Consider the following 20,248-nt stretch of genomic DNA (forward strand, 5'->3'; position numbering starts at 1 on the left):
GATGGAATCGCCACTCAATGTTGTTTTCTTCTGCCCAGCGTTGCACCATTGCACCAGTGAAACGAGTCCCTTGGTCACTCTTGATGACTTGAGATGTCCCATAGGTGGCCATCAACTTGGTGAGTGCCTTGATGGCATATGCCTGGTTTGTGCTCGGCACTGGATAGGCCTGCATTAGCCCACTTGTGGTGTTGACATAAGCCAGGGCATATCTTGCCCCTTCAGACTGAGGGAGGGGCCCAATGTAATCAACCTGCCATCGCTGGAGAGGATTGTGTCCTCTAGCAAGATGGGCTCTTGTTTCGGGCAGTGATTTCTGTCACATCTTGGAGCAAGCATCACAGTCTCTGCATGCCTGGGCTCTATCAGTCAGTTGTATGGGCAGCCCCCATGCTTTAGCAGCTGCCCACATTGCCTTTTGTCTGGCATGTCACAGCTTCTGATGTAACCATTGGGCAATGTTCTAAGATGGTGAATCCTCAATCCATTGAGCTCGGGTCAGTGTGTCAGCATCTTCAGAAATGGGATATTTCCTTTCCTGTAATCCACAGTCATTCTCCATATGCCATCTGACTTCTGAACTGGCCATATGAGGAAATTATATGGGCTATGTGCAGGTCTTATAATCCCTACTTTTTCTAGTTCCTGCACCATTCTAGAGATCTCCTCTTGCCTCCCTTAGGAGTCTATAATGTTGAATACTAGTAATCTAGCACAGATCTGGCAGGCAAATAGGCTTACATTTCGCATGGCCTCTTAATATCACCTGCACCGCCCAGACACTAATACATCTCTCACTTTCAGTCTGAACTCTCCTACGTTCGTCCAGAGAGTCAGACCCCATAGTATGTCTGTGCCCAGGATATACTCTGGGACTGGGGCAATAGACACCTTATACTCCCAAAGGTGGGAAACACCCAACCCCCAACTTCAACCACATCTGGGTTACAGGAATGGTCTGTCCCCCAAACCCACCAATCACCACCCTGTCTCCATAGAATTTAGTCAGATCACCATAAATAATCAAGCCTCTGCACCCGTGTCTACTAATGCTACCATTTGCTGTATGTTCTTCCAGGATCAAAAAAAGTAGTCAATTCAGCATAGGGCCTCTGGTTCCATCTGGGGGCTGTAGGTGCAGGGGACTGGCACCCCCCATCACACAAATAACATCAATCGCCAATTCTTTTACCTTAAGTGGCTTGGGCATAGTGGCTGAGGTCACTTCAGGAGGCTTTTTCCTTTTGGTATATGGAAGATTGCCTAGTTCCTAACATGTTCTCATTGGTACTTCATCAATTACTCTTACTCCTGCTTTTCTGGGGGTGTTTTGAAACTTTTGATTTTCCTCCCACTCCAAGGGGCAGGTCTCCTAGTTTTAGTTGTAGGGAGGACCTCTGCCCCTTCCAACATCCAGATAGCACACCTGGTGCAAAGGCACTCTGTTTCTTCTAGATCAGCCACCAACTGGGTGGCTTGTTGAATAATGGCCTCCAAGGCTACTTAAGGGTTTAGTACGGACACTAGTGTGCAATACAGGTGGAGAGGAGCTTGTAAATATGAGGTCCCTCATCCCTGCCAAGAACTTAACTTGGTCTGGACTCTCAAAGGCATTGTCATATATTGCCTCCTTCACTCCTAATTGTAATATAATTTTGAAGTTCCTCCATTGAGGTCTATAGACCAGTATTTACCAGAACATCACTTGTTTGGCCATGTGAGTCTACACGCCAACATTATCCATTGAATTAGCAAATGCTTTTCCTCATTATGCATCATCGTTGCATACAGTCTTTGAGTGCCAGATGTATGGTAATGGATGCCAGTTTAGAAATCTCAGGCCCATTAATTTCCACACTTTCAGCCCCCACGTCCCATAATCTCAAGAGCCAAGCTGGTATATTCTCTTGTGTTTTTTGTTTAAATCATTGTAATAAATCCATGAGTTCAGCAGCTGCGTGTGGGCATGCTATCACATATGATGTGGTGTGGGTAGGGGGCCCACTCCTCATGTGCCAACCCTGCTGGCGTATCTTGGACTTTCTTCATTTTTTTGAGTTATTACTGGTCTTATTTCTAGAGGATCTGAAACTCCCAAATCCTGTAGTTAAATTTTAGTCTGCTTGATTTTCTTTTTATTCTTAGATTCAACCGGGATTCAAGGATCCTGCTGACCCAAGTTCTTTTCCCCTTCTAATTATATAGTTCTTTATTTCAAAGGGAAAATGCTATTTGAACAGGCAGTTTATCCCATCAGAGATGTAATTTTATTTTCTATTTTTCTGATACAAGCCTTTAAAAGCTTGTTTCCATCTTTCAATCCTTTCTCAGAGCATTAAGACACATTAATAGTTAGTAGTAGCAGCTATGCTATAGCAGATGCTGCTACTGTTCTTTCCTCAGTTGTCAAATAATTTTGTACTAAATTATTCATAAATTCAGCCATCTTCAAAAGGAACTTAATTGCAGAACCACTATCCCTTATAGGCCCCCATTCTTCAGTAATTCATGCAGCACTCAGCCAAGAGGAACCCAGGAATCCCAAGGTTTCCCCAGGAGTCCTCCCTTTGGAGTATTAGGGGGTCCCAGTGACCATCTAACATATTAACTTTTAAGATCAGAGAATCATAGAATGGCCTGGGTTGAAAGGGACCAGAATGATCATCTAGTATCAAGCCCCCCATCACAAGCAGGGTTGCCAACCACTAGACCAGGGTGCCCAGAGCCACATCCAGCCTGGCCTTGAATGCCTCCAGGGATGGGGCATTCACAACCTCCTTGGGCAACCTGTTCCAGTGCATCACCACCCTCTGGGGGAAAAACTTACTCCTAATATCTAACCTAAACCTTCCCTGTCTCAGTTTAAAACCATTCCCCTTTGACCTATTGCTATCCACCCTTGTAAACAACCATTCACTCTCCTGTTTATATGCTCCCTTCAAGTACTGGAAGGCCACAATGAGGTCTCCCCAGAGCCTTCTCTTCTCCAAGCTAAACAAGCCCAGTTCCCCCAACCTTTCCTCGTAGGAGAGGTGCTACAGCCCTCTGATCATCTTAGTGGCCCTCCTCTGGCCCTGCTCCAAGAGCTCCATGTCCTTCTTGTACTGGGGGCCCCAGGCCTGGATGCAGTACTCCAGATGGGGCCTCACAAGAGCTGAGTAGAGGGGGACAATCACCTCCCTCTCCCTGCTGGCCACCTCTTTTTTAATGCAGCCCAGAACACAGTTTGCCTTCTAGGCTGCAAGCACACACTGCTGGCTCATGTCCAACTTCTCATCCACCAGGACTCCCAAGATAATTCATCCTAATTAAGTATACTGCTATCACAACCACCTAGCTCACCAAACATAATGCAGTAACACAATGGAAAGCATAGCAAAGACCGCAAACTCCTAGGCTACAACAAAAGAGGACGTACTCAAATGCAACAGCCACAAAAACAAAAAAAAGAACCTACTTACCTTTAAAAGACCACAGATACACAGGAATCTCTAACAAGATACCCTTACCTTCCCTGCCAACCCTTAAATGAGGTCTGGGAAGGGGTGGATCCTGACTCCACCCCTTCCAGTCACTCAGGTGCATCGCATGCACATGAGCTCCCCTGGGTTGGCCTTGTCTTCCCACCATGTGCTCAATCTCTGTTTCCAGCTGTGACTTAGCATTTCTGCTACAGTTTTGAACCTGGAAAAGGTGTAAGGTTCATATGTTCTATTATACACATCTAAAATATGGAGATATGGTAGTTGGAATAGTATGCATCTCTTCTCTGATGTTTATAAGAGCCTCTGTGGAATACTAGCTCTAAATTGTGCTTTTCATATGAATAATAATTCTTTAGTAACTTCAAAATGAAATGTCAAAGTCAGTGTTTTTTGAAGATAGCTAACAACTAATAGTATTTGGATTTTAGATTTGTAAACAAGAACTGTATAGTTAGTTTCTTTGACTGAAGAATATCTTTACTTTCTGAAAGCAAAATTCCTTAATTGCCAAGTTAAATATTTTACAAACAATGGTTATAGAAAATGAAACAGAACTTCTTTTATCCAGGTTTGTACAGTGTATTATTTGTTAAACTAACTCTAGACTAAGTTCCTGATTTATGCATGTTTTGCTTTGGACCATATGACTATCCAGTAACCTACGAACTAGAAACTTAAGACTATATATGTATGCATGCTTTTTTCTTTTTTCAGACTATTCTTTGAATCCTCAATCTAGTTCTCCAAGAATGCTCGTTATTAAAAAGGGCAGTACAAAAGAACTGCAGATATCTGGATTTCCTGTAGTAGAAAGTCTTCATTTACAGACAGTAAAAAATGGAACCGGCACAAGCGTTTATAAAGGATTAGTCCCTAAACCTGCCACTCCACCCACAAAGGTGAGTTTTAGATACTGGTGGCATGAATGACATGCTGGGGAAAAAAAAACAGGCTGTAATGCGGAATGTACTTATTTCACCCCTGAGTATTCTGTTCCTAGAGTATGCTTTCAAGTCTTGAATATTTCAAGTGTCACATACCCTAAAGGTGACTGGAAACACTTTCTCATTTTTCTTTTAAAATTATACTATGATCAAATCTTTCTTGATTTCTCATCTATCTTTTTTGAAAAGTGCAAGAACCATCCAAGTGAGAGCAAAAATGATGCTGTTAACTTAGGGAATAGCAATGCTTTTTGTGTATGTGTTTTTAACATAAAAGGATACCAAGTGGAGAGCCATAGTTGGCATAAAAATACCTTACACATTTATCCATTTATCCCAGTTATTGATATAGATTATTTTGCAATCTCTTAGTGCCATTTTGGTCCCTTTTCATATGCAACTTTCCATGTTCATCTTTTAGTTTTGTTTCAAGATTTTTTTCTGTGTTCCTGAGAGTATCTGATAGAGCTGTTCTTAACTCTAGAACTCAATGCATTAGAAAAATTATCATAGAATCATAGAATATACCGAGAGATGCACAAGGATCCTTGAGTTCAACTCCTGGCTCCACATAGGACAACTCAAAAATAAAACCATATTTCTGAGAGAATTGTCCAGATGCTTCTTGAACTCCAGCAAGCTTGGTGTCATGAACCTAGGGAGCCTGTTCCAGTGCCCAATGACACAATCAGTGAAGAACCTTTTTCCTACTATCCAATCTGAACTTCCCCTGTCACAGCTTCATGCCATTCCCTTGGGTCCTATTGCTGGTTACCAGAGAGAAGAGATCAGCATCTGCCCCTACACTCCCCTCGTGAGGAAGCCATAGGCTGCCATGAGGCCTCACCTCAGTCGCTTCTTCTCTAGGCTGAACAAACCAAGGGATTTCAGCTGCTCCTCATCCCTCCAGACCCTTCACCATCTTTGTAGCCCTTCTTTGGATGCTCTCTAATAGTTTTATGTCCTTTATATATTGTGGTGCCCAAAACTGTGCACAGTACTCAAGGTGAGACCACACCAGCACAGAGCAGTGTGTGTGCCTGATGCACCCCAGGGTACAGTTGGTCCTTTAGGCTGCCAGGGCACACCATTGACTCATATTCAACCTTCTATCAGCCAGAAACCCCAGATCCCTTTCTATGGGGCTGCTTTCTAGCTTCTTGTCCCCTAGTCTGTACATACATCCAGGGTTGCCCCATCTCAGGTGCAGAACCTAGTACTTGCTTTTTTTAAGCTTTGTGTGATTGGTGATTGCCCAGCCCTCTAGTCTGTCAAGATGTCTCTGCATGGCCTTTCTAATCTCAAAGGAGTAAACAACTCCTCCTAATTTAGTGTTATCTGCAAACTTGGATAGTATGCATTTGAATCCTGCATTCAGATCATTTATTAAAACACTGAGAAGAAATAGCCCCAAAACAGAGCCCCAGGGAACCCCACTAGTGACTGGCTGCCAACCTGATGTAACCCTGTTTACTGTAACCATTTTATAATTACTTTCAGCTGTTCAAGACTCAGATTTTGGTTCCTAATGTATCAGATATGAGGGTCTTAACTGTTTTTAAATTTAACTCTTTATACAGAAGTGTAAACTATTTGTGAAAGAATGAATTGTTCATAAATAGCCTCTATCATACAAGGAAACAGGTGTTTGCAATAAATTACGGTTGGTAGGTACGATTTGCTTTTGTTTAATCGGTTTTCTAAAGATTATTGAAAATAATCCTATTGTTGCTAATGATTTTTTAAACTTTTGTTTAGCCTACACAGTGGAAAAACCAAGAAAATGAAAATAAACTTGAGAATCCATTTCCTCATGAATATGCATATGGCAATTTCAGTCCTTTCAAATTAACTGCCAGGGCATTTCCTGTATCACAGAATTTGGTGAAAGAGGTAAAGCAATGTTTGTAGTTTTAATCAAATATATTAAATTAAGTTAGTTTTCTGGAAGATAATGTGAGAGAGGGAAACATGGAAGGTAACTCACTGGCCTTTAAGTACTGCACAATTTGCTTTGTAGGCTTGATTTGGAGTAAAAATGGTGCACTAGCATGTAGAATCTGGTATGTTTAAGCCTAAAAATTGCTAATATACTTCAGAAGGTTAACTGCATCTTAGCAGTGCTCAGTAAGTCTGCATCTGTGTTTACATGCAAGAGCAATATATACTGAAATGCAAATATCTTCCCTCTGCTTTTGACTGTGGATATGTATGCAACCTAAAACTACAAGTTTTTGAGAGGCTTTTTGTCTTTCACTCAAAGTTTTCTAAATGAATGAGCTTCTAATAGCCTTTTTTTTTTCCCCTTACCTCCTACATTAGTCTAATCGGTCAAACTCTTCATCCCCTATTGACAAAGTTGGTCAGCTTCGTTTAACAAAATTGACAAGAATGCGGACTAATAAGAAGAGCAAATTTTTGAAAGCATTGAAACAAGATATAGTGGAAGAAGATGAAGATGAAAATCATGCTGGGCAAGAGAAGGTAATTTTCATCATATCTGTTGTAGATCCAGCAGTAACGAGTTTCAGACTGAATGTAACCTATGTTTTATGTGGCTATAACCAGCTGTTAAGGCATGGTCTTGGCTCTCTAAATGTGAGAAAGAAAAGTTGTTCCAAGTACTACTCTTTCTCCAGTACTTCTTAGTAGTTTCTTTCTTTATTTCTGCAGGATATGTTTGTACACTTTAATAACTCAAGCACATCTTGTCTTTAGCAACAATTAAAAACAATGAAGCTTAGTATGCTCATCTAATCTTTCTAAGGGGCAATGTTTTGCAACTTGGCTGTTGGCTGTTAGTTATACTACAAAACAATTAATGGAAAACCTTGGTTCTGTTTCTCAAATTGTTTCCTTTCTAACTGGAATGCTTTGATAGCCAGAAGTTCTCTATTCTTCATTTAGTCATAACAATGTTTTGTTTTCTGCATATATAAAGAACCTATTTCTACTTCCAAACTGAGAACTTGGAGGCTCATACTGTATATAATATTAATGTATCAGGTTTCTTTCATTCTGGATCTGTTCATGCAGTGCCTGGCTAGTACCTGAGAATATTCATGTCTGTGCTACCCTCCAACAACAAGCCAAAAGCATAGTTACTTTATGTAGTACAAGTGAAGGTAAATAATGTATTATTCAGGATGATGGGATTTAAAGTATTTAAAAAAAAAAAGTTTAAAAAGTTCTTGAAGGGTTATTCAGATTCAAAGATACAAATAAAGAAATAATGCCACTGTGCATTGCTCATAAAAGTAAGACCGACTTTCACAGAAACACAGAAACGCAGGGGGTTGGAAGGGACCTCAAGAGATCCTCGAGTCCAACTCCCTGCTAAATCAGGTATCCTACAATAGGTCACACAGGTAGGTGTCCAGATGGGTCTTGAGTATCTATATAGAAGACTCCACAACCTCTCTGGGCAACCAGTGCTCCATCGCCCTTACTGTAAAGAAGCTCTTTAACATGTTTGCCTCCCACCCTCCCTTAAGATATTTATCAACATTAATCAGATCCCCTCTCAGTCGTCTTTTCCCCAGGCTGAACAGACCCAGGTTACTCAGTCTTTCCTCATTAGGTAGATGCTCCAGGCCCTTTATCATCTTTGTGGCTCTCCACTGGACTCTTTCTAGGAGATCCCTGTCTTTTTTGAACTGAGGAGCCCAGAACTGGACAAAGTATTCTAAATGTGGCCTCACCAGAGCAGAGTAGAGGGGGAGGATCACCTCCCTCAACCTGCTGGCCATGTGTTTTTTAATGCACTCCAGGATACCATTGGCCTTCTTGGCCACAAGGGCACACTGCTAGCTTGTGGCCAACCTGTTGTCCGCCAGAACACCCAGGTCCTTCTCTGCAGAGCTCCTCTCCAGCAGGTTATTTCCTAACCTGTACTGATGCATGCAGTTATTCCTCCCCAGGTGCAAGACTGTACACTTGCTCTTGTTAAATCTCATCAGGTTCTTCCCTGCCCAACTCTTCAATCTGTCCAGGTCTTGTTGAATGGTAGCAAAGCCTTCTGGTGTGCCAGCAACTCCTCCAAGCTTTGTATCATCAGCAAACTTGCTGAAGGTGGACTCTATCCCTTCAGGTTATTCATGAAGATATTGATCAAGACTGGACCCAGCACTGACCCCTGGGGAACACCGCTAGTTACAGGCTTCCAACCAGACTCTACACCATTGCTGACAACCCTCTGAGCTCTGTCAGTCAGCCAGTTCTCAGTCCACCTCATCATCCACTCATCTATCCAACATTTTCTATGTTTCGTAACGAGGATATTGAGGGGAGACAGTGTCAAAAGCCTTGCTGAAGTAAAGGTACCCAATATCCATTGCTCTCCTCTCCAACTATACAGCCAGTAAAGAAATCATGGTCAACCAACCTGGTAGCCTTCTATGATATTCCCTTGGTGAATACATGTTAACAACTTCTGATAACCTTCTTCTCTTCCAATTGCTTGGAGAGGGTGTCCAGAACAATTTGTTCCATCACCTTTCCAGGGACAGAGGTGAGGCTGGCCGGCCTGTAGTTTCCTGGATCCTCCTTCTTTCCCTTTTTCAAGATTAGAGTGACATTGGCTTTCCTCCAGTCTTCAGGCACCTCTCCTGTTTTCCAAGACCATTCAAAGATGATAGATAGTGGTTCAGCAATCAACTCTGTCAGCTCCCTCAGCAAATGTGGCTGCATCACACTGATGCCCATGGATTTGTGTGCATTGATTTTGGCTACAGACACTGACTAAATCCACCCTGATGAAGAGGAATTCTTCCTTTCCCCAGACACTCTCTCTTATTTCCAAGGTCTGGGATTCCTGATGGAGAGATGAGTGCTGGGTGCAATGTTGTTTAAGAAATGCACAAAAAATTTGGATTTAAGATGAAAAAGATCTTGGGAAACACTGTCTTGAGCTTCAGCGCTCTGAAAATAGTACATAAACATGATGGGAGTTTGCGCCTGCAATTGTCTTGAGTTCTTATTATTGGAGGACCATCTCCTCCAGGCCTTGGAGTTACCTGGGAGGACTACAAAGGAGTTGTCTGGGCAGCCAGGGATCAGGTTAGGAAAGCTAAAACCCAGGCAGAATTAAATCTAGCCAGGGACATAAAAGGGAACAAGAAGAAATTCTACAAGTATATCAGTGATAAACGGAAGGCTAGGGAAGATGTGGGCCCTCTCCAAAAGGAAACTGGAGACCCGGTCATGAGGGATATGGAGAAAGCTGAGGTACTCAATGACTTCTTTGCCTCAGTCTTCACCGGCAAGGGCTCTAGCCACACCGCCCAAGTTGCAGAAAGAAAAGGTAAGAACTGGGAGAAGGAAGGTCTGCCCGCTGTAAGTGAAGATCAGGTTTGAGACCATCTAAAGAACCTGAAGGTGCACAAGTCCATGGGACCTGATGAGATCCATCCCTGGTTTCTGAGGGAACTGGCAGATGAAGTTGCCAAGCAGCTATCCATCATATTTGAGAGGCCAGTCAGTCTCACCTCTGCCTGGCAAGATCATGGAGTAGATCCTCCTGAAGGCCCTACTAAGGCACATGGAAAATAAAGATGAGGTGATTGGTGGTAACCAATATGGCTTCACCAAGGGCAAGTCATGCCTGACAAAATTGGTGGCCATTTAAAAATGGAGTTACAGCATCAGTGGATAAAGGAAGAGCAATTGACATTATCTGGCTGGATGGCCATCCCAAAAAGTTGTGGTCAATGGAGTTAAATCCAGTTGGTGGCCAGTCACAAGTGGTGCACCCCAGGGCTCGGTACTGGGGCCGGTTCTATTTAATATCTTTATTTAATCTATTTATCTATTTAATATCTTGACGAGGGGATTGAGTGCACCCTCAGTAAGTTTGCAGATGACACCAAGTTGGGAAGGAGTGTTGATCAGCCAGAGGGGAGAAAGGCACTACAGAGGGACCTGGATAGACTGGATCGATGGGCCAAGGTTAACTGTATGAGCTTCAAGAGGGCCAAGTGTCGGGTCCTGCATTTTGGTCACAACAACCGCAGGCAACCCTACAGGCTTGAGGAGGAGTGGCTGGAAAGCTGCCTGATGGAAAGGGACCTTGGTGTACTGATGGACAGTCAGCTGAATATGAGCCAGCAGTGTGCCCAGGTGGCCAAGAAGGTCAGTGGCATCTTGGCTGCTGCTGCTGCTGCTGCTGCTGCTGCTTCTTTGTCTTCGTCTTATTCGTCTTCGTCTTCTTCGTCTTCGTCTTCTTCGTCTTCATCTTCTTCTTTCTTTATTTTTTTTTACAGATTACACACCTCTCACAAACTTGTTTGGCTACTGTATAAGTTCCTATACATCCTTATTTTCGCAATGCAGCATCACGCATTGCCTGAACTCCCCAACGACTTCCTTGATGTAAGATAGCTAAAATTTCTCTCATTGCTTGTTTATCAACATTTCTCTTCCATCAGGGAGTACCCACCTCCCTTCAAACTCCTTTGCTCCCAACCTTCTAAAAGCTTCTTTCTCCTTTACCCTGAATACCTGTTTTTCTGACAGAGCAGGTATCTCAGTTGTGAGATGACTCATGGTCACTTCTGGAAGCAAAGCTGCTTCTTGGGCCTTCTCATCTGCTAGTCGATTCCCTAGGGTAATAGCCAAGTTCCCCTTCTGATGTCCTTTCACATAAACCACTGCAATTTCTGCAGGTAGCGTTAAGTTTTTCAGGACTTGTCTAATAAGCTCCTCATGGACTAATTCCTTCCCTTTACTATTAATCAACCCTCATTCCTCCCATATCTTTCTGAATGTGTGAATCACCCCATAAGCATATCTTGAATCAGTATATATCGTTCCCTCTACCTCTTTTAGAAATTTCAGTGCTTGATTCAGAGCATACAGCTTGCAAGTTTGGGCTGACCAGTTATTAGGCAGCCAGCCCAGTTCTTTTATCTCACTCCTCCTCCTGTCAACAACTGCATATCTGTTATGCCTTTTTCCTTGTACTATTCTTGAGAATTCATCTACAAACAGCATCTTCCTGTTGCCAAGGGGTACATCCTCTAAATCAGTTCTCACTTTAGTTTGGTATTCTATCAAGTCTAAGCAGTTATTCTCTATATCTGACTTATTCTTTTCACCCTTGCACAGGAAGGTTGATGGATTCAAACATGATTCCATAGTTAATGACAAATCATCTTTTTCCATCAATATTATCTCATATTTTAAGATTCTAGAGTCTGTCAACCAACGCCCAGCCTTTTACGTTGATTGTTTTCACTTGGTGTGGAGTAACCACCACTAGGTGTCCTCCAAAGGATAATTTTCTACTCTCTTCTACCAGCAAAGTAGCGGTGATTGCTTGAACACACTCAGGCCAGCCCCTACAGACTGGGTCTAAGAACTTGGATAGGTAGGCTACCAGCTGTCATTTATCTCCACACTCCTGGGTTAATACCCCTAAAGCTGCTCCTCTATCAATGGCAACAAAAAGGTAAAAGGGTTTATCCAAAGCTGGGAGGGGCCAGGACAGGCGCTGTGATCAGACTTCTCTTCAACTCCTCTACTTATTCTATTTCTTCCTCTGTCCAGATGAGTTCATTCGACTCTCCATCTAATAATTTAAGATATAACCCCTTTGTCTTTTGAGCATACGCTGAGGGGAGAAAGGCACTACAGAGGGACCTGGATAGACTGGATCGATGGGCCAAGGTTAACTGTATGAGCTTCAATAGGGACAAGTGTCAGGTCCTGCATTTTGGTCACAACAACCCCAGGCAACCCTACAGGCTTGAGGAGGTGTCTCGCTCCATTTTATAGGAGGGAGAGGAGGTTCTTTGAAATATGTATACCCGGCGTGAGATTAAGAAACAACGGTCCAGATGTTGGTCCGACCAGTTTATTACAAATCTTAATAAGGGTGATGGGGAAGGGGAGGACGGACGATTTAGAGTGATAGGGTAGGGAAGGTGGGTGATAGTGTAGTGGAATTCCAGGGTCACAGCCTGAACCAATGGGTGGGCTCTGTGAGTGTGTGAGTGCGGCGGCGCGGCGGTACGAACGGGGGAGGGACACATTCCTCAGCTCGGCTCTGCCTACGCGCTGCTACCGGGAGGGGTGAGTCGATTCTTTTTGATATCTTTCCCTCGTGTGCCTATTTCTTAAATAAAGGCTTTGTCATTACCTTCATTTGCTCTACAGATAGAAAAGATAGAAAGAAGCAAGAATTGTGTAAAGCAGGGATAGTCACCACCAGGATCCGGCAGTAGTCCCATTGCATGACGTTCCGACGGTCCGGGCCAAAAGCGCAGGGGAAGAGCAGCAGCAGCGTGGCCGGTCTTGGGCAGCAAGAAGGTGCAGGTACTGAGTAGGTCCAGGAAGAAGTACGGGAGGAAGCAGCAGGTCTCCGGTAGTAGGCCCTGGAGAGTCCGTCAGCATGCAGGCCTTTCGTAGTGAGGGATCTGATGGCAGACACCTGCCTTCATGGTTGTTGGACCCTCTTTTATCCTCCTTCTTCCCTGCCTACGTGACATTCCTGGGCGCTTGGGTAAGAGCCATGTGAGCACCCCCTGAGATGGCTGTCTCCCTTGAGATAAGTCCACACAAAAGACTGTTTCCTGGTCATTTAGCTGCCACGTATCTCCCTCTCGTTGCCCCTGGCTTTGTCCATCTGTTGCCCCTCCAGACAAAGGATTTTCCAATCCTTGGTCAGGACTTGCTTGAACTTGTTCCTCAGCAAGCTTTGAGGCAATGGCGTAAAAGAATGACCTCTTACACCACCCCGTGACTCAAAGGTTGCTTAAAAATGGGACACTGCTGATTTATTATGGTGAGAAAAAGATAGCAAGCATGAGGGTAAAGGAGGGAGGGGGGCGGGGAATCAAATGTTTCATACAATCATCACAAAAGATTTTTCAGGCTTGGTTACAAATGCGGTCCTGATGTGCTGGACTTGCCCATCAGTAGAGGAGGTTACAAAGTACATTGAGGATACAACACGTTGTATAAGTTGAATAAAACATGGTATCATAGAAGGGACAAACATGAGAGTTGCAATAACACACAATAGATAAAATAAGATACGTTTTACCCATGGACCACCTGGGAGTCAGGAAAAGAGGTCAAGGTCTGGGCCTTTCCAAGTTTAGACAGGAACATGTGCTATTTTCCGTATACCTTGAGCAATTTGTTTAACAACTTTACCATTATCATCAATCTTAAGACAACAAGTTGAGTCATTTAATTTGCCACAGTCACCCCCTTCTTCAGCTAGCAGGTAGTCCAGAACAATGCAGTGCTGGAGTATTGCTGCCCGCATCTGTGAAGTTTGATCTACAAGGAGATCAAGGGCATACACTGTTTCATTGGTAATGATTTCAAGGTCGGCTTGTAATCTGATAATACGGTTTAGGTTATAGATGGGCTCTCGAGCACCACTAACCCACTCATTGGGGTTCCAGGTGGCTGGTCACCATCCCTGGATGTGGTTAAAAACCATTTGGATGTGGTGCTCAGGGACATGGTTTAGCGGAGGGTACCAGACACTGCACCGAGTGGTTTCCGTTTGTTTTCTTTTTTCTCCTTCTCTTCACCCCCCCCCCCCTTACGTTAGCAGTTATCAACTATGAGGTTGCTCTTTATTGTCAGAGCACTGTATAAGGGATTAAAAGCTATCATGTTCCTTGCCAGTTTCCGGCCTATAATTAACCTCTTCATGTCTTGCTGTGGAGTTGTGTTCATATACAACCAAATAAGGGCCCTGATAGAGGCACCTGCCTGGTGGCTTTATGCAATGTGGTATAATTTGAATTTTGAGACCTTCGAACCAGTTTCTAGGCTTCCCTCTCAGTTTGTTGAACGTTTTTTGAATACCGAGTCAGTGCTCATATTTTTGTGCATATTATCGATATCTTTGAATGTATTCCTCTTCATTCGTGCTAAGTGGAAGGAGCCTCCTCCAAGACCAGAGAATGATGACTGGCAAGGAATATGGAAAGGTTTAGGAAGAATCTTAGAAGCATGGGGACCCGCCATGCCATGGGATTTCACTCCTGAACATCTGTGGGATCCCGAGAAACTGAGCCAGCATTTGAGTCAGGGGCAGTGCGGCTTAGATAGATCAAAGGAGGCACGGCTCATCTGGGGCTTGGCTTGTGCCTACCGCGCCCTGTATAGTACTGTTCTGGAGAGAGACAGTTTCCGAGCGGAGGAGCAAGACGAAGGGGGAAATCTCCAAGTCAGACCTGACCAGTCACAACAGACACCAGTAACAGTGTCAGTAGCCCCTGTAGAAGGCAAGAAATGGAAGCGGGTGTCCTCACGTCTAGAGCGAAAAAAGGAAGAAGAAGAAGAAGAAGAAGAAGAAGTGGAGGAGGAAGTGGTAGAGGAAGATCCAGGTGAGGGGACTTCCTCAGAACCAAGAAAAGCAAAAGCAAAAACTAAGAGGCACGAAGAGGACAGCGATGAAGAGGAGATCTCTATTACTGTTCGTCGACCTCTCAAGATGTCTGAGATCCTAAGCTCAAGAAAGAAATTTGAACGATGCCCGAATGAAACTGTTGTCACCTGGTTGCTTCGTTGTTGGGATAGTGGGGCCAGTAGCTTGTCTCTAGATGGTAATGAAGCCCGCCAACTAGGAGACATTGCCGGAGACAAATCCATCGACAGAGCAATTAGTAGATGTTTGGATGAAGCTGCAACCCTCTGGGACTGAATATTAATAGCTGTGAAGGAAAGGTATCCCTACAAAGAACTTCTGCAGCCTGCAAAGAAAACGTGGAATACAATTGAGAAAGGTATCCAGTATTTGAGGGAAATAGCCCTGGTGGAAATGTTATATGACTCTAATTTTGCTCCTAATGATCCACGCCAAAACCATAATCCGGAGAGAGTGAGGACAACACCTGAAATATGGCAAAAACTTACGAGAGCAGCACCAGACAGATACGCCCCCACACTATTAGCCACATTCCACAAATACGAGGACCAACAGACCCCTAGTCTTCGAATTGATTCTTACACTCCAAAACTATGAACAACATCTACCCCCAACCCACGTTTCCATTTCAGCCGTCACAGAGTTAGCAAACAGACTGGGTGAAGTAGAAGAGCAGGTGTCTCTATTGATTAATCGTGATGAACCCGTAGAACCCGTAATAGTATCGGAAACGTTTGACGACGATCAAGATAAGCAAAGGGGCCTAATGAAAGAACTGATCAAAATAATGAAAATCCAATTAATTAAAGAAGATGGATCCCCCTCCTCACCTGTAACATCAAAAATTTCAGCTATTGAAGGCAAACGCTTTCCTGCTCGAGTGAGAAACAACAACAGGACTGCCTCGCGTGTTGCCTTGTGGCGTTATCTCCGTGACCATGGAGAAGATATGAGGAAGTGGCACGATCAAGATACTCCCGTACTGCGAGCACGGGTGAGAGAATTACAGAACAGACCAACCACCAGTGTAGTTGCTCCAGTTACCACAGGTAATGAATAGAGGGGCCCTGCCCTCAGTCAGGGGAGGGAGAGGGATAACAGAGTTTATTGGACTGTGTGGATCCGACGGCCTGGCACATCAGAACCACAGAAATATAAGGCATTGGTGGATACCGGTGCACAGTGCACTCTAATGCCCTCGAATCATGAAGGGACAGAATCAGTCCATATTTCTGGAGTGACTGGGGGTTCTCAAGAACTGACTGTGTTGGAGGCCAAAATAAGCCTCACTGGTAAAGACTGGCAAAAGCACCCTATTGTGACTGGCCCAGGGGCTCCATGCATACTGGGTATTGATTACCTCAGAAGGGGGCATTTCAAGGATCCTAAGGGGTATCGATGGGCCTTCGGAATAGCTGCTGTAGATACAGACCACATTAAGCAGCTATCTGTTTTGCCTGGCCTGTCAGAAGATCCGTCTGCTGTGAGGTTGCTGCAAGTAAAAGAGCAGCAGGTACCAATTGCCACAAAAGCAGTGCATAGACGGCAGTATCGAACCAACAGGGATTCCTTGCTCCCCATTCTGAAGTTGATTCAACTAGTCAACTAGAAAGTCAAGGAGTGATCAGCAGAACCCATTCACCTTTTAACAGCCCCATATGGCCAGTGCATAAAACCAGTGGAGAATGGAGGCTGACGGTAGACAACTGTGGCCTGAATGAAGTCACACCCCTGCTGAGTGCTGCTGTGCCGGACATGCTAGAACTCCAATATGAATTGGAGTCAAAAGCAGCCAAGTGGTATGCCACCATTGACATCGCTAATGCCTTCTTTTCCATTCCTCTGGCCACAGAATGCAGGCCACAGTTTGCCTTCACCTGGAGGGGCGTTCAGTATACTTGGAACCGTTTGCCCCAGGGGTGGAAACAGCCCAACCATTTGCCACGGGTTAATCCAAACTGTACTGGAACAGGGCAGTGCTCCTGAGCATCTGCAATACATTGATGATATTGTTGTGTGGGGCGATACAGCAGAAGATGTTTTTAAGAAAGGAGAGCAAATAATCCAAATTCTTCTGCAAGCTGGTTTTGCTATTAAGCGAAGCAAAGTGAAAGGACCTGCCCAGGAGATTCGGTTCCTAGGTATCAAGTGGCAAGATGGGCGCCCTCACATCCCGGAAGATGTGATTGACAAAATCACTGCCATGTCTCCGCCCATTAATAAGAAAGAGACACAATCTTTTCTGGGTGTAGTGGGCTTTTGGAGGATGCATGTTCCAAACTATAGCCTTATTGTAAGCCCCCTGTATCAGGTGACGCGGAAGAAGAATGATTTTACATGGGGTCCTGAACAGCAGCAGGCTTTTGAGCAGATCAAACATGAGATAGCCCGTGCCGTGGCCCAGGGGCCAGTACGGACGGGACAGGATGTAAAGAACATCCTCTACACTGCTGCTGGAGAGAAAGGTCCCACCTGGAGCTTGTGGCAAAGAACCTCAGGGGAGACCCGAGGCCGACCCCTGGGATTCTGGAGTCGAGCATACAGGGGGTCTGAAGAGTGCTACACCCCAACTGAGAAGGAAATCTTAGCCGCGTATGAGGGGGTTAGGGCTGCTTCCGAAGTAGTCGGTACTGAGACGCAGCTCCTCCTGGCACCTCGACTGCCAGTGCTGAATTGGATGTTTAAAGGAAAGGTTCCCTTTACCCATCATGCTACTGATGCCACTTGGAGCAAGTGGATTGCACTGATTACACAACAAGCTCGAATGGGGAACTTCAGTCGTCCAGGAATCTTAGAGGTGATCATGGACTGGCCTGAAGGTAAAAAGTTTGAAACATCACCAGGAGAAGAGGTATCACGTGCCAAAGAGGCCCCACCGTACAATGAACTACCAGGAAATGAAAAGAAATATGCCCTGTTCACAGATGGATCGTGTCGTATTGTGGGGAAGTATCGCAGATGGAAAGCTGCTGTGTGGAGCCCTGTGCGACAAGTTGCAGAGGCCACTGAAGGAAAAGGAGAATCAAGTCAGTTTGCAGAGGTCAAGGCTGTCCAACTAGCCTTAGATGTCGCTGAACGGGAGGGGTGGCCAGTGCTTTATCTTTATACTGATTCATGGATGGTGGCGAATGCCTTATGGGGGTGGTTACAGCAGTGGGAGCAAAATAACTGGCAACGGTGAGGTAAACCTATTTGGTCTGCTGAATTGTGGAAAGACATTGCTGCCCGAAAAAAGAATATGGTGGTAAAGGTGCGTCACGTAGATGCTCATGTGCCCAAGAGTCGGGCTACGGAAGAACAGAAAAATAACCAATGAGGTAGATCAGGCTGCCAGAATTGAGGTGGCTCAAATAGACTTGGACTGGCAGAACAAGGGTGAATTATTTCTAGCTCGGTGGGCCCATGAGACCTCGGGCCGTCAAGGGAGAGATGCAACATATAAGTGGGCTAGAGACCGAGGGGTGGACTTAACTATGGATGCTATTGCACAAGTTATTCATGACTGTGAAACGTGTGCCATAATTAAACAAGCCAAGAGGATGAAACCTCTCTGGGAGGAAGGGCGATGGCAAAAGTATGAATATGGGGAGGCGTGGCAGATTGACTATATCACCTTGCCACGATCCTGCAATGGTAAGCGTTTTGTGGTGGAAGCGACCACTGGGTGGCTTGAAACATATGCAGTACCCCATGCTACCGCCAGAAATACCATATTAGGTCTGGAGAAACAAGTTCTGTGGCGACATGGTACCCCAGAAAGAATTGAATCAGATAATGGGACTCATTTTAAAAATTCTCTTATAAATACTTGGGCCAAAGAACATGGCATTGAATGGATTTATCATATTCCCTATCATGCACCAGCTTCTGGTAAGATTGAACGATACAATGGGTTGTTAAAAACTATGCTGAAAGCAATGGGCGGTGGAACATTTAAGCACTGGGAGAAGCATCTGGCAGAAGCCACCAGGTTGGTCAACACCAGGGGATCTATCAATCGTGATGGTCCTACCCAATCCAGCTCCCTACATACCGTAGAGGGAGATAAGGTCCCTGTAGTACATGTAAAGAGCATGTTGGGAAAAGCAGTTTGGGTCCTTCCAGCCTCTGGAAAGGGCAGACCTCTCAGTGGAACTGTTTTTGCCCAGGGACCTGGCTCCACTTGGTGGGTGATGCAGAAAGATGGGGATGTTCAATGTGTACCACAGGGGAATTTGATGTTGGGGGAGTGCAGTCAGTAGTTCTATGTATATGTATTAAGCATGATATAATGATGTAGAATAAGGGGTGGAATGTCATGGTTTTGTAACTTCGCTATTGGTATTCCACATCATAACATCATGGACAAAAGAGAAGAACTACGTATCCCAGAGGACCTCACGGTCAGAGAAGGAAGACACATCACAGAAGATACGTCATCTGGTTGCGCGCGGTGCTTCTTCACTTTCGCTTGCTGCCGGGAGAGGAGTGGGTGTGCTTTCCAAGCCGGGCGCCTTCATCAAGTAAGGCTTTCGGTTTCGGAAACTCTCTCACTCTCTCTCTCTCTCCCTCTCTATCGCTCTTTCGCTCTCTCCCTCGTTTCATTTGGTTTATTATCCTTACTCCCAATTAGATTGTATTGTATCGTGTCATCTTGCATCCCAACATCATAGTTAGTAAAATAAGTTCTCCTTCTTAGATTGTTGCCGCCGCTTCATTTTTCTCGGGAAGCCAGGGGGGAGGGGGGCCCGCAAGCCTACTGCCCCCCTGTCACGGGCACAGATCTATCTAGGTAACTCCGTGACACACTGTCATGGTTTTATGATTTTTGCAATTGGTATTCCGCATCATAACATCATGTGGTACACTGGAAGTTAAAGAGTTAATGTTCCAGTTCCATGGATTGTCTATAGTTCCAGGGTACCTCTCACAGAAGGGAAGAACTACATCTCCCAGAAGACTTCACGGTGCTATTTCCATTTTCCGTTCAGAGGGAAATATACAACTGCTTGCAAGTCACGAGACTGCCTCGTTTTCCCTTCTTTTACTGTTCACCTCCGCGGTGTGTGCTCCCTAGCCATCTCACCTTCAGCATTAGAGTAAGGCCGTTGGTTTTGGACACTCTCTCGGTCTCATTTATTTTATTTATTAGCTTCAATTTCAATTGTATTATATTGTGCTATCTCACATTCCACTATCATATTTAGAAAAATAGTTTTCTCTCTTAGTTTGTTACCACCATTTTGTTTTTAGGCCAATCTCCCTACCTTTTCCCTACCCCTCTGCCTCCTCTCCCAGGGTGTGGGCCCATTAGTCACAGACTCAGGCTGAACCAGCCCAGAATCTTTGACATTTACTGGGGTAGTCCCTGGGTGGGCATGAACCACCAACCTTTCGGTTAACAGCCTTTGACCAGCTTGACTCTGGAATCCAAGTGGTCAGCCTCAGGT

Source organism: Gallus gallus, chromosome W, assembly GCF_016699485.2.
Source record: "Gallus gallus isolate bGalGal1 chromosome W, bGalGal1.mat.broiler.GRCg7b, whole genome shotgun sequence".
Classification (NCBI taxonomy): domain Eukaryota; kingdom Metazoa; phylum Chordata; class Aves; order Galliformes; family Phasianidae; genus Gallus; species Gallus gallus.